Source organism: Ovis aries, chromosome 25, assembly GCF_016772045.2.
Source record: "Ovis aries strain OAR_USU_Benz2616 breed Rambouillet chromosome 25, ARS-UI_Ramb_v3.0, whole genome shotgun sequence".
Classification (NCBI taxonomy): Eukaryota; Metazoa; Chordata; class Mammalia; order Artiodactyla; family Bovidae; genus Ovis; species Ovis aries.
Window position 1 is genome coordinate 23,382,414 of NC_056078.1, and position 14,796 is coordinate 23,397,209.

The following is a 14,796-nucleotide window of genomic DNA, read 5'->3' on the forward strand; positions in this document are numbered from 1 at the left end:
AACTTGTTAGCTTGATTTGTAGCTTTCACATATAAGTATGGTATGCAGGCCTCCATGTATATTTTCATCCTGCTCACTACAAATGTTAAGGACAGAACTACCCAAACTTTCTAGCACTCCATATCACCAAGTTCTGCCCTTTTAGTCAGATTTGCTCTTTCATTCTATCCTCAGTCTTCTAAAACATGCAGTTAACACAGAGATACGATAAAAAAGCATCAGTTCTTCCACATTTAGGAAAAGACTTTCAAGCTTCCGCAACAAAATTACTTCTCTTTTCCTCTCTTTTTCTCCCTCATTCAAATGCTCTCTGTTATTACTTTTCCTTAAATTTGTTTCCATGCAAGAGTTGTTGTTCACTGCATATATTTCTTTACTCCTTTTATTAAAATTATTTTTGTGAACATTCAGCATTACATTCATGAGAAAATAAAAAATTTAAATACTCAAAAACACAACAAAATTCATAATTTATTGATATCTATGAAGATTACTTAAACTGTTTTTCCATGTACCTATGTTTATTATTACTTATTTATTATTGACCCTTTCTCATGTGATTTTCTCTAGGTAATCATTATGCATCATCTCTATTAACATGGTTCTTTCTATGCCCTAATTATTGCCACAACATTAACACACACACACATACACATATATATATGTGTGTGTACACATTCACATGCCTTTGATGGCTCTATCTGAGAATAGATTTCTTTCCTTCAAGTTTAAAGTGCTTTGATGGTGTCAACAATTCTTCTACCAAAAGTATCTTTGGGCTTCATGAGATCCTTTCGGGATCTCATTTAGTGAAATAGAAAAGGGAAATACTTTTAGTAGGTCACAATCCCCACCATCTTCGGTGGTAAAGAATCTGCCTGTAATGCAGGAGATGTGGGTTTGATCCCTGGGTCAGGAAGATCCCCTGGAGTAGGAAATGACAACCCACTCCAGTATTCTTGCCTGGGAAATCCCATGGGCAGAGGAGCTTGGCAGGCTACAGTCCATGGGGTCACAAAAGAATTGGACATGACTTAGTGACTAAACAACAAAAAAAATCCCATGATCATCACAAATGTTAATATTAGCTGACACTGTACTTCCAAAATATCAGAAGAAAGGGTGAGCAACTAATTAAGGATTTCCAAGTACTGAGATAGCTTCATGAAAGAGAACATTTATTTTAATTATCATTAAAATTTTATATTGAGTATACAACAAAAGTAGGCTTCACTCTTCCCCATAGGTATCCCTTAGAAGGGTTAGCTGAATGTGGTTAGGAGTAATGTGAAGGAGTGGAACCAAATGTTAATTGACAAAAAAGTCATCTAAATTACAATAAACAGGTTTAAGTAAAGAAAAGGAAAATGGGGTATGGGGGATTTACTGCATAATTTATCACAGTTTGTTTTGTATAATTAAGTCTTAGCTAGAATGCAACCAAATGGAAAGGGGACAACTATAAGTTTTAAAATTTCCACTGTAATGTCTACACATAGCTATTTTCCAAGTGTACCTCCATCCCCATCCCAAACCCCCATTTCCATGCTTCCAATGCAATCATCTACTGGATTGTCTGTCCTATAAAGAAAGAAATACACATATCTTTTACTCATTTGGTGAACAAAAGGATCTTAGGTTTGTCAGAGTCAATAAAATCAAGCAACTGTCTAATAATTGAATTTCTCTCTTTTCAGATGTTCTTCTTACATTTTGCAAATACTTTCCATGTACTTATTTAAGATCAATAATCAGTGTAAGCTCTTCTACCTTGCCTTTTGGTCAGTTATAAGACCTAAATGATTTGAGGTCAGAGGCACCCCTAGACTATAGGGCACCATTCATTTATCCACTAATTCAACTTATATTTGTTGTTTCTACTTTGTGCTAGTCATGGGAAGGAGAGAGCATAAACAATAAACCTAATAACAGTAACATCGTTTAGTACCTTAGAAAAAGACATGCTAGCAAAAAGGAAAAAGTAAAATGGAGCAAGTGATAAGAGAGTTGGGAGCAAACTGCAATATTAAATAAGATAAATATTAACCTCATTGAGAAGAGTACATTTGAGCAAGGGCTTCAAGAGGTTAGGAAATTGGCCAAGCAGAGGTCTGGGAGAAGAGCATTCTAGGCAGACATAACAACTGGAGAAACAACCTAATGACAGGAGAGTACTGTCATGTTTGCAGATGAGCAAGGAGGCCAGTGTAAGTGGGTTGGAGTGAACTACCAAAAGCATCGTAAAAGAGAAGGTCAGAATGGTAATGGAGTTAGTTAGGGGGGTCCGGGGGGAATCACAGATCTTATCAAACCATGAGACATAGTGCAAGGGTTTGAACACTAGAGAAACATAATCTGTTTTATATTTTGAAAGGATCACTCTGGTGAATAACAGGAAGTATTGAGGGCAAGAGCAAAATTAGGGACACTATTGAGAAACTTCTGTAGTGACCCCAATGAGAGAAAATAATGGCCTAAACCTGACTGGTGGCAGCAGAAATGAACAGAAGTGGTCGGATTGTAGACAATTGTGAACCAATAGGAATTCCGGACAGATTGAACATAGGAAAAAAAGAACACAAGATATCTTTAGGTTTTTTGTCTGAAGCAACTGGAAGGATGGTATTGCCATTAACTGAGGTAGGGATGCTGCAGGAGGAAGAAGATGAAGAGCCCAGTTTAGGACATGAGTTAAGATACATACAAATTTAGGATGTACAATAGACATCCAAGTAAAGATGTTATTAGTAAGTAGGCAGTTAGAGATATGAAAGTAGAGTTTGGGAGAGAAGTCTGGGGTCAAAATACAGATTTCAGAGTTGACAACATAAAGGCAGATGAAATGAGACAACCAAGGAGGATGTGGACCAGAAAGAGATAGGTTGGAGTCAAAGGATTATTGAGAATGAATGGAAATACAGGCAGCATTACTCAGAGGTTTAGGGAATTAAGATTTGCTTTGAGTGAACTAGTAAAATCTGAGTCTTTCAGGCAGACCAATTAGAAAAAGCCCTGTAGGTGTTAGCAGGAAGGCCCCCAGTTTGTCCAGCAGAGGGAGGACTAGATTTCAGCTCCACTCAGCCCCTCAGCAGGGCAACAACGCAGCAGCCAGTGTGGGAACCATTGCAGCTTCTCCACTCCCACTGCCTACGAAAGGATTCTTAAATTCTACATTTCATCACCATTGGATCTCAGTAATTAAGAGAACTGGCTTTGAAGCTGGTCTGGGTGAGAATCTAGGCTCTGCTCACTGGTGACTTTAGGCAAGTTAGCGAACCTCGCTAAACATCAGCTTTCTTATAAAAGGAGTACGTCAAGGCTGTATATTGTCACCCTGCTTATTTAACTTCTATGCAGAGTACATCATGAGAAACGCTGGGCTGGAGGAAGCACAAGCTGAAATCAAGATTGCCAGGAGAAATATCAATAACCTCAGATATGCAGATGACACCACCCTTATGGCAGAAAGTGAAGAAGAACTAAAGAGCCTCTTGATGAAAGTGAAAGAGCAGAGTGAAAAAGTTGGCTTAAAGCTCAACATTCAGAAAACGAAGATCATGGCATCTGGTCCCATCACTTCAGGCAAATAGATGGGGAAACAGTGGAAACAGTGGCTGACTTTATTTTGGGGGGCTCCAAAATCCCTGCAGATGGTGATTACAGCCATGAAATTAAAAGACGCTTACTCCTTGGAAGGAAAGTTATGAACAACCTAGACAGCATATTAAAAAGCAGAGACGCTACTTTGCCAACAAAGGTACATCTAGTCAAGGCTATGGTTTTTCCAGTAGTCATGTATGGATGTGAGAGTTGGACTATAAAGAAAGCTGAGAGCCAAAGAATTGATGCTTTTGAACTGTGGTATTGGAGAAGACTCCTGAGAGTCCCTTGGACGGCAAGGAGATCCAATTAGTCCATCGTAAAGGAGATAAGTCCTGGGTGTTCATTGGAAAGACTGATGTTGAAGTCAAAACTCCAAGACTTTGGCCACCTGATGCAAAGAGCTGACTCATTTGAAAAGACCCTGCTGCTGGGAAAGATTGAGGGCAGGAGAAGGGGATGACAGAGGATAAGATGGTCGGATGGTATCACCAACTCAATGGACATGGGTTTGGATGGACTCCAGGAGTTGGTGATGGACAGGGAGGCGTAGTGTGCTGCCGTTCATGGGGTTGCAAAGAGTCGGACATGACTGAGCGACTGAACTGAACTGAACTGAAGAGTACCTTCTTCAAAATTATCTTGAAGATTAAAATTAAAAATCCATATAGAAGTCATAACTTAGCCCATGCCTCAGACACCTATTAAGAGCTCAACAAATATTAGTTGATATTATTATCCCCTTTTCAGTAGGAATGTAGAATCTACTTGTCTACATTTAGGTTAAAAATACCTCTTTCATCTATAGAGCCTGCAATTATTTATTCAAGAATATTTTTGCTCTTTGTTCCCATAATGAAAGGGCTTAACACAAAGCTTCCCTCTGGTGACTCATTTCATTGGATCTCTTGACTTCAAAATCTAAGGCATATTGCTTACATGTGCATTAATTAGAAATGCAGCATGCCTAAATACTCTAAAAAATTCCTAAGGCACAACAGCCTCATAAAGAGTCTTGAGCCCCTTGAAATCAATTCTAGAGTGAGACATAAGAGGTATGTTCCAGAGATAGGGCTACAATTGTTTTATTTTGTTCAGTTGGTTGGTTGACTTTTTTAGGATTTTTGTTTTCTTTTGTTTTAAGAATAAAACAGAGCAAAGGAAATACAATAGAAGGTATGCATTCCAACACTCCCAACTCTTTGTGATCCCATGGACTGCAGCCCACCAGGCTCCTCTGTCTGTGGGATTTTCCAGGCAAGAATGCTGGAGTGGGTTGCCATTTCCTTCTCCAGGTGATCTTCCTGACCCAGGGATCGAACCCAGGTCTCCTGCACTGCAGGCAGATTCTTTACTGACCAAGCTACAAGGGAAGCACCCCAACAATGTGGTAAGGCTACAGCTATTAAATGTACCACATGTCTGGATCCCTGAGACTGAATTTTTTATTTCCTTAACTTTTAAGAATTCTAGATTTCAATATAGCAAAAAAATCACATTTTATAATAAAATGTAAATATCTTTAGCAGGTTATAATTCAAACTTTCAAAGGCTTCTTGGAAGCATTTGAAGTTCTTTCTAACAACCTTTGGATAGTAATCTTACTGGTGTTTTTTGAAAAGTAATCAAATTGAGCTCCTCCCCCCCAAAAAAAATTTGTATTATGGATTCTTTATGAGAAAATACAAATTAAATTAAATTCAAACATTTGTTTCTTCTGTTCATAGTAACCAAAATAAAACTTGTTTCCCCACATACAACCTGAATGAGAGCTGCAAAAAAAGATTTTTTAAAAAATCAAGCAAAAAATCCAAATGAATGACAACTAATATGAAATAAAACAAAGGAAAACATCAGGTTCTATTTATATTTAGGTCTTCCATCCTTCTTATTGTGAATGGCTGGCTGGTCTAATGGCCCTCCAAAATAAAGAAAAAGGTTGTAATTCAATTTCTGATTTAACTGAAAAGTAAGACTATATATAAGAATTTTGTAAGATGACCTAATTACCCACCTCTGATACCACACATTTAAGTTATTTTATAAAATGACAGTTCACACTAAAAGCTCATTCTTTTTTCACAATGGCACACATTTTCAAAATTGCAGGTAGGAAGAAAGGACAAAAATGGCCCATGGTTATTCTGTGTAGCAATGCCTTTCAACTTAAGGACATTTTGTATAAAATTATACCAGAAGTGAGATCCTATCTCATATAAGCCCAGCTTGAAGTTTACCTGCCTGTTATTTAAAAGTCAAAGGTCTAAACTGGTCCAATTGAAATCTAAGAAGAAGATAATCTAGTATGTGAAACCTCAGAGAAGCTTTCACTGATTCACCCAGAACAAGAATAACTTCACTATAAGCATCAAGTTTAAACAACCAGGGCAGAAGTAACATGCCCTTCATATACACCTTGAAAGTGACAGTAGCTTTCGTTGCTGCAAGTCCAGTGGGCCTATGGGTCAATTCCACTCCATAATATTATAAGACAGCTCAAATGTATGGGAATTCTCCTAAGGTCTGGTATTTTTGAAAAGCAGAGAACAAAAAAGAGAATAGCAAAAAAAAAAAAGAAAAAAGCATAATTCATATCAACCTCAATTTGAAGTCAAAAAAAGTCCCATTTCTTCATTTTCTGATTACTCACAAATAAACAATACCCTGCTTATCAAAATAGATAAAACAATGCCATTCTCCCAGATCATCCCACCCTCTCCCACAGAGTCCAAAAGACTGTTCTGTACATCTGTGTCTCTTTTGCTGTCTTGCATACAGGGTTATCGTTACCATCTTTCTAAATTCCATATATATGCATTAGTATACTATATTGGTGTTTTTCTTTCTGGCTTACTTTACTCTGTATAATAGGCAAAACCACAGTCTTTGAAAACACTACATTCATTTTTCCATAAATCTATTAATATATTTACAAAAACCAGTGATTTGCAACTGTTTTGAGAATTCCAGATTTCTTCTCTACTTCCAGGATTTCCATTCTTCCATACTCTCTTAAAAGAAGTTTTACAAGTCTGTGCCACTATTTGCAACAGCCAGGACATGGAAGCAACCCAAATGCTCATCAACAGAGGAATGTATTTGAAGAGTGGTACATATACAATGGAATGTCACTGGGCCATAAAAAGTAACAAAATCGTGCAGTTTGCAGAGACTTGGACGGACCTAGAGACTGTCATACAGAGTGAAGTAAGTCAGAGAAAAACAAATATCATATAATATTGCTTATACGTAGAAACTAGAAAATGATACAGGTGAACTTATTTGCAAAGCAGAAATACAGACACTGACATAGAGAACGGACACGTGGAAACCAAGGTGGGAAGAGGGGTGGAATGAAGTGTGAGAATGGGATCGACATATATATACGACTATGTATAAAATATTAGATAACTAATGATAGCCTGCTGTATGGCACAGGGAACGCTGCTCTGTGGTGACCTAAATGGGAAAGAAATTTTTTTAAAGGGGGGGACATATGTATATGCATTGTTGATTCAGTTTGCTATGTAGCAGAAACTAACACATGTATAGTGGTAAAGCAATTATACTCCAATAAAAATTAATTTTAAAAAAAAGGCTGATCCAAGGTTATTCCCTCTTCAAAGGGGACTACTAGTGCACCTCTTTAGGAAAGCAGCAACTTGGAATAAAATCTGGCAAACCTCGGGTTTCTGAGGGAAGGGGATGTTTATTTCCTTTGCCTTCCTCTGACTGTGTACATGTATGCTTAATTCTGGATAGACCTGTGCTTTCTCATTCACACACTGAAGCTCCTTTCTTTCTTGACATAGGCCAGAGGCATCGATGTACAGCAAGCTTCCTTAGTCATCAACTGTGACTTCCCCACCAATAGAGAAAACTACATCCACAGAATTGCTCATGGTGGATGTTTCGGCCGGACGAGTATGGCTATTAATACGGTGAGAGAAGAAGACAAGGGGACTCTTTGAGACATCAAGACCTTCTACAACACCTCCACTGAGGAGACGCCCCTTAAGGTTGCTGACCTCACATGAGAGGGCGGGGTGTTGTGCTACCTAGCGCCAGCCAGGGATCAAACCTTGGAGGGGGCCAAGAAGCAGCAGAAATGAGGAGGGAAGGGAACCAAGGGATGGACATCTTGCCACTTTTCTTTTTTTTTTTTCTTTGACTCTTTGAACAAATGTCACTTTTTGAGGCAAAAAAAAAAAAAAAAAAGCCTGTGCCAGAATCATCAGTCTAACCATCCAAGCCCACCATTTTACTACTACTTTTTTACATTTTCTCCAAGAACTCTGACTATATACCTGCTAGCCATATTTAACTGTTTCTAATCCCACATAGTATTTTTTTCTATAGTAAATAAAAGAGTTTCCCCTCTGGACTCCTTCTGACCATTCTTCCCCAGTGTCTTTTGCTAGCTCTTCCTTATCTACATGTGTGTGTGTGCGTTGTAAGTTGCTTCAGTCATGTCTGACTCTGTGTGACCCCATAGACCATAATCCGCCAGATTCTTCTGTCCATGGGATTCTCCAGGCAAGAATACTAGAGTAGGTAGCCATCCTCTCCTCCAGGTAATCTTCCTGACCCAGGAATCAAACCCGTGTCTTATGTCTCCTGCATTGGCAGGAATGTCACCTGGGAAGCCCTCCTTATCTGCTAACTCCTGTTAACTACAGGTCTTACCCCAAGTTCCACCTCTTACATCCTGTTCATTGCTCACATTACATTTTTCTTTCAGAACAATATCATCCTGGAGTTTCGATTCAACTTAGAATCTCTGATTCAACTGTCCAGACCTCTCACCTAAGCTTTAGAGCCCCTAAATTCACTACCCCCTGAGCCGTCTCATAGGCACCTCAAAACTCAACTCCATGATCTTGTCCTCAAAACCTGTTACCACCATCTTCAGTTCTGATCTGAATTAATTATATCATCACATAATGGGAACTTGCATCCAACCCAGTAATTTGAAGGTCAACTCCAAATATTTTCTTTCACTTTGCCTCTCTCTTCACATCAGAGGAAAAATGACATAACTTCTATTCCGTTAACTCTCCTTATATTGGCCATTTCCTCTCTATTCGCATTGGTACTTAGTTCAAACCATGGTTAGACTTACTTAGACTTTCCAATGATACCCTAACTGATCTCCCTTCTAGTTTTACCAACCTCCAATTCACCCTCCAAACTATTCCCAAAGTGATCTCTTTAATATAAAATAAGATAATGTTACACTAATCCCCTGATTAAAACTGTCAACTGTCAAATATTCTTCTTCTGAACACAATAGAGTTTAGGCTCCATTGAAGGACTCAAGGCAATTTGGTCTTCCTTATCTCTCCAGCTTTTTCTTTTTCTTTGACCCACTGCCTCCCTGTACTCCATCCATACTAAAGAACTTGAAGATGTCTAAATGAACCATACTCTTTCACGGCCCTAAATTTCTATTCATTCTGTCCCCTTTGTCTGGAATAATCCTCCTAATATCCACTCAATAAATGTTTGCTCATCTTCCCAACTTCAGCTCAAACAATCTTCTTTACATCTTAATAAACACACACACACATAAGAGCATACATGCTCACAGAGGAAGTAAGCAATGCTTTACTCTGCACCCTATACAGATCTCTAAGAGAATCATCATCATCCTACCATCTCCTAGGATTTATTATAATATATAGTAGAATAGAGACATGTTTATAACACTTCCTCCCATCAAAACTGATGGAAGACAGGAAAACAGGAAACCCCAAAATTAAACTTCCGTCTTCAAGGAAATTTGTCATTATCCCAACTTACAAATAAACAAAAGAAAGAGAGAAACAAAAGAGGAGAGAACCCAAAAAACGCATATAAATACGGATTAATGAAGGAAACAGGAAAAACTTGGTGAAATAGTTACTTCTTGTTGTTTTTCAGTTGCTAAGTTATGTCCAACTCTTTGCAACCTCCTGGACCGCAGCACACCAGCCTCCTCTGCCCTCCACTGTCTCCTGGAGTCTGTGCAAATTCTTGTCTATTGATCCTATCTAATCATTTCATCCTCCATTGCCCCCTTCTCTGTTTGCCTTCAATCTTTTCCAGCATTAGAGTCTTTTCCAGTGAGTTGGCTCTTCCTATCAGGTGGCCAAAGTATTGGAGCTTCAGTTCAGCAACAGACCTTCCCATGAATATTCAGGGTTGATTTCCTTTAGGATTGACTGATTTAATCTCCTTGCAGTCCAAGGGACTCTCAAGAGTCTTCTCCAGCACCACAATTCGAAAGCATGAATCCCTTCTTTATGGTCCAACTCTCACATCTGTACACGACTACCAGAAACACTATAGCTTTGACTATACAGACCATTGTCGGCAAAGTGATGCCTCTGCTTTTAAGTACACTGTCTGGGTTTGTCATAGCTTTCCTTCCAAGGAGCAAGCATATTCTATTTTCATGGCTGTAGTCACTGTCCGCAGTGGTTTTGGAGCCCAAGAAAATAAAATCTGTCATTTCTTCCACTTTTTCTCATTCTATTTGCTGTGAAATGATGGGACCAAATGCCATGATCTTAGCTTTTTTAATATTGAATTTCAAACCAGTTTTATCACTCTCCTCTTTCACCCTCATCAAGAGGCTTTTTAGTTCCTCTTCACTATCTGCTATTAGAGTGGTATCATCTGCATATCTGAGATTATAGATATTTCTCATGGAAATCTTGATTTCAGCTTGTGATTTAACCAGTCCAGCATTTCACATAATGTACTCTGTATATTAGTTAAATAAGCAGGTGACAACATACAGCCTTGATGTATTCCTTTCCCAATTAGGAACCACTCAGTTTTTCCATGTCCGGTTCTAACTGTTGCTTCTTGACCCACATACCGGTTTCTCAGGAGACAGGCAAGGTGGTCTGGTACTCCCTTCTTTTTAAGAACTTTCCACAGTTTGTGAACCACACAGACTTTAGCACAGTCAATGAAGCAGAAGTAGATGTTTTTCTGGAATTCCCTTGCTTTTTCCATGATGCAACAAATGTTGGTATTTTGATCTCTAGTTCCTCTGCCTCTTCGAAACTCAGCTTGTACACCTGTAAGTTCTCAGTTCAGGTACTGCTGAAACCTAGTTTGAAGGATTTTGAGCAAAACTTTGTTTATGTGTGAAATATGTGACATATGTGTTCATATGTGGACTCAAATACACACACACACACAAAGATACACATGTGTTTACAAAATGTCCTCACTTTTAAGTAGAACTCAAAGAAGAGTTACAAAATTCAAAAAAAGGGCAAAAGATCACAGGGAATGAAAACTAAAAGAACTCAAAAAACAAATAGAAGCAAAAAACAAAACACTCCAGGGTCTTCCCTAGTAGTTCAGTGGTTAAGAATCCGGCTGCAATGCAGGGGACATGGGTTCAGTCTCTGGCCGGGGAATGAAGACCCCATATGCCACAGGGCAGCTAAACCCTCGCACCACAATGTAAGAATCTATGTAGTGCAACAAAGAATCCCAAATGACACAACAAAGATCCCACATGCTGCAACTAAAATCCAGTGTATCCAAATAGATAAAGAAACATAAAAAATAAAACAAAAAGTGAAATACTACAAGGATAAAATTAACATTTTCACTGTAGTTCAGTTGCTCAGTCATGTGCGACTCTTTACCACCCCATGGACCACAGCACACCAGGCTTCCCTACTCATAATTGACTCCCGTAGATTGCTCAAACTCATATCCATCGAGCAAAGAAATGTCTCTGCTTTTTAATATGCTGTCTCGGTTGCTCATAGCTTCTTCTTCCATGGAGCAAGTATCTTTTAATTCCATGGCTGCAGTCACCATCTACAGTGATTTTGGAGCCCAAGAAAATAGTCTCTCATTGTTTCCCCATCTATTTGCCATGAAGTGATGGGACCGGATGCCATGATCTTCTTTTTTTGAATGTTGAGTTTTAAGCCAGCTTTTTCACTCTCTTCTTTCATTTTCATCAAGAGGCTCTTGAGTTCTTCTTTGCTTTCTGCCATAAGGGTGGTGTCAACAGCATATCTGAGGTTATTGATATTTCTCCCAGCAATCTTGATTCCAGCTTGTGCTTCATCCAGCCCAACATTTCACATGAACTCTGCATATAAGGGTGACAATATATAGCTTTGCCGTTCTCTTTTCCCAATCTGAAACCAGTCCTTTGTTCCATGTCCAGTTGTAACCATTGCTTCTTGACCTGCATACAGATTTCTCAGGAGGCAGGTAAGGTGGTTTCCCATCTCTTGGAGAATTGTATGCAGTTTGTTGTGATCCACACAGTCAAAGGCTTTGGCATAGTCCATAAAACAGAAGTAGATGTTTTTCTGGAACTCTCTTGCTTTTTCTAGGATCCAACAGATGCTGGCAATTTGATCTCTGGCTCCTCTGCCTTTTCTAAATCCAGCTTGAACATCTGGAAGTCCTCGTACTGTTCACATACTGTGAAGTTCATGTAGTGTTGAATCCCCTAGCTTGGAAAAACTTGAGCATTACTTTATTAGCATGTGAGATGAGCGCAATTGTGTGGTAGTTTGAACATTCTTTGGCATTGCCTTTCTTTGGGATGGAATAAAAACTGACCTTTTCCAGTCCTGTGTCCATTGCTGAGTTTTCCAAATTTGCTGGCATATTGAGTGCCGACTTTGACAGCATCATCTTTTAGGATTTGAAACAGCTCAGCTGGAATTCCATCACATCCGTTAGCTTTGTTCATAGTGATGCTTCCTAAGGCCCACTTGACTTTGCACTCCAGGATGTCTGGCTCTACGTGAGTGATCACACCATCATGGTTATATGGGTCATTAAGATCTCTTTTGTATCATTCTTTTTTGTATACTTGCCACCTCTTCTTAATATCTTCTGTTTCTGTCCTTTATTGTGCCTATCTTTGCATGAAGTGTTTCCTTGGTATCTCTAATTTTCTTGAAGAGATTTCTAGTCTTTCCCATTCTGTTGTTTTCCTCTATTTTTTTACATTGATCACTTAGGAAGGCTTTCCTATCTCTCCTTGCTATTCTTTGAAACTCTCCATTCAAATGGATATATCTTTCCTTTTCTCCTTGTCTTTCACTTCTCTTTTCTCAGCTATTCGTAAGCCCTCCTCAGACAACCATTTTGGCTTTTTGCATTTCTTTTTCTTGGGGATGGTTTTGATCACCATCTCCTGTACAATGTCACGAACCTCTATCCATAGTTCTTCAGGCACTCTATCAGATCTAATCCCTTGAATCCATTTGCCACTCCCATTGTATAATTGTAAGGGATTTGATTTAGGTCATACCTGAATGGTCTAGTGGTTTTCCCTACTTTCTTCAATATAAGTCTGAATTTGGCAATAAGGAGTTCATGATCTGAGCCACAGTCAGCTCCTGGTCTTGTTTTTGATGGCTTTTAAAGAGCTTCTCCATCTTTGGCTGCAAAGAATATAATCAATCTGACTTCTATACTGACCATCTGGTGATGTCCATGTTTAGAGTCATCTCTTGTGTTGTTGGAAGAGAGTGATTGCTATGATCAGTCATTATCTTGGCAAAACTCTGTTAGCCATTGCCCTGCTTCACTTTGTACTCCAAGGCCAAATTATTGCAGGTATCTCTTGACTTGCTACTTTTGCATACCAGTCCCCTGTGATGAAAAGGACATCTTTCTTGGTGTTAATTCTAGATCATTTGGTCTTCATAGAACCATTCAACTTCAGCCACTTTGGCATTAGTGGTTGGGGCATAAGCTTGGATTACTATGATGTTGAATGTTTTGCCTTGGAAACAGAGATCATTCTGTTGTTTTTGAGACTGCACCCAAGTACTGCATTTCTGACTCTTTTTTTGACTTATCAGCGTTATTCCATTCCTTCTAAGGGATTCTTGCCTACGATAGTAGATATAATGGTCATCTGAATTAAATTAACCCATTCCAGTCCATTTTAGTTCACTGATTCCTAAAATGTCGATGTTTACTCTTTCCATCTCCTGTTTGACCACTTCCAATCTACCTTGATTAATGGATCTAACATTCCAGGTTCCTATGCAATATTGTTCTTTACAGCATTGGACTTTACTTTCAGCACCAGACACATCCACACCTGGACATTGTCTCTACCTTGTCTCAGCCTCTTCATTCTTTCTGTAGCTATTTCTCCTCTCTTCTCCAGTAGCATACTGGGCACCTACCAATCTGGGGAGTTCATCTTTCAGTGTCATATCATTTTGTTTTTCATACTCTTCATGGGGCTCTCAAGGCAGGAACACTGAAGTGGTTTGCCATTCTCTTCTCCAGTGGACTATGTTTTGTCAGAACTCTTCCTGAATTCTAGATCATTATCTGTCATCTGATTGGATATCCCACAAATAAATCCAACATCCCAAACTAAAAAAATAAAATAAAATAAAGGACAGTATTTTTACTCTAATCCTAGAGAGATAGCCTCTAGGACAAAAAAGAATGTCAAAGTAATTTTAAACTACATTTAGTATTCTTATTATATATATGTGTGTGGTATAATGGGCTTCCCAGGTGGCGCTAGTGTAAAGAACTTTCCAATGCAGGAGATGTAAGAGGCATAGCTTCGATCCCTTGGTTGGGAAGATCCCCTGGAGAAGGGAATGGCAGCCCATTCCAGTTTTCTTGCCTGGAGAATGCCATGGACAGAGGAGCCTGGAGAGCTACAGTCCATAGGGTTGCAAAGAGTCAGACACGACTAAAGAGACTTAGCATGCATGCACGTGTATAATATATATATTCTTATTATATGTGTATACACATGTTGTTGCTCAGTCACCAAGTTGTGTCCGACTCTTCATGACCCCACAGACCGCAGCACACCAGGCTTCCCAGTCCCTCACCATCTACTCGGAGTTTGCCCAATTTGTGTCCATTGCATCAGTGATGTCATCTAACCATCTCATCCTCTGTCACCCTCTTCTTCTCCTTCCCAGTGAGTCAGGAGTTCACATCAAGTCGCCAATGTATGTATACACATACATGAGGATAAAGCAAATAAATAATTATATTCACACTATTAGGAAATAAGATTCCAGAATTTTAAAAAAGAGATACAGATGGACAACAGGCTCATGAAAAATGTTCAATACCTCTAATCATCACAGAAATGCAAATTAAAATGACAGTGAGACACCACCCAACACCTGTCAGAATGGCTATCATCAAAAAGAATGTAAATAACAA

At 38.9% G+C, this 14,796-nt stretch overlaps 1 protein-coding gene and 1 non-coding gene across 10 annotated transcripts in view; one reads left to right on the forward strand and one right to left on the reverse strand.

Moving 5' to 3' along the window:
• Positions 1-14,796, reverse strand: part of CTNNA3 (catenin alpha 3) — a 1,860,557-nt gene that overhangs the window by 1,811,459 nt on the left and 34,302 nt on the right. The gene's annotated exons all lie outside the window — the stretch shown is intronic.
• Positions 7,202-7,344, forward strand: LOC114110910 (small nucleolar RNA SNORA67). Its single transcript, XR_003587076.1, has one exon. It is a non-coding gene; the product is annotated as a small nucleolar RNA SNORA67 (small nucleolar RNA).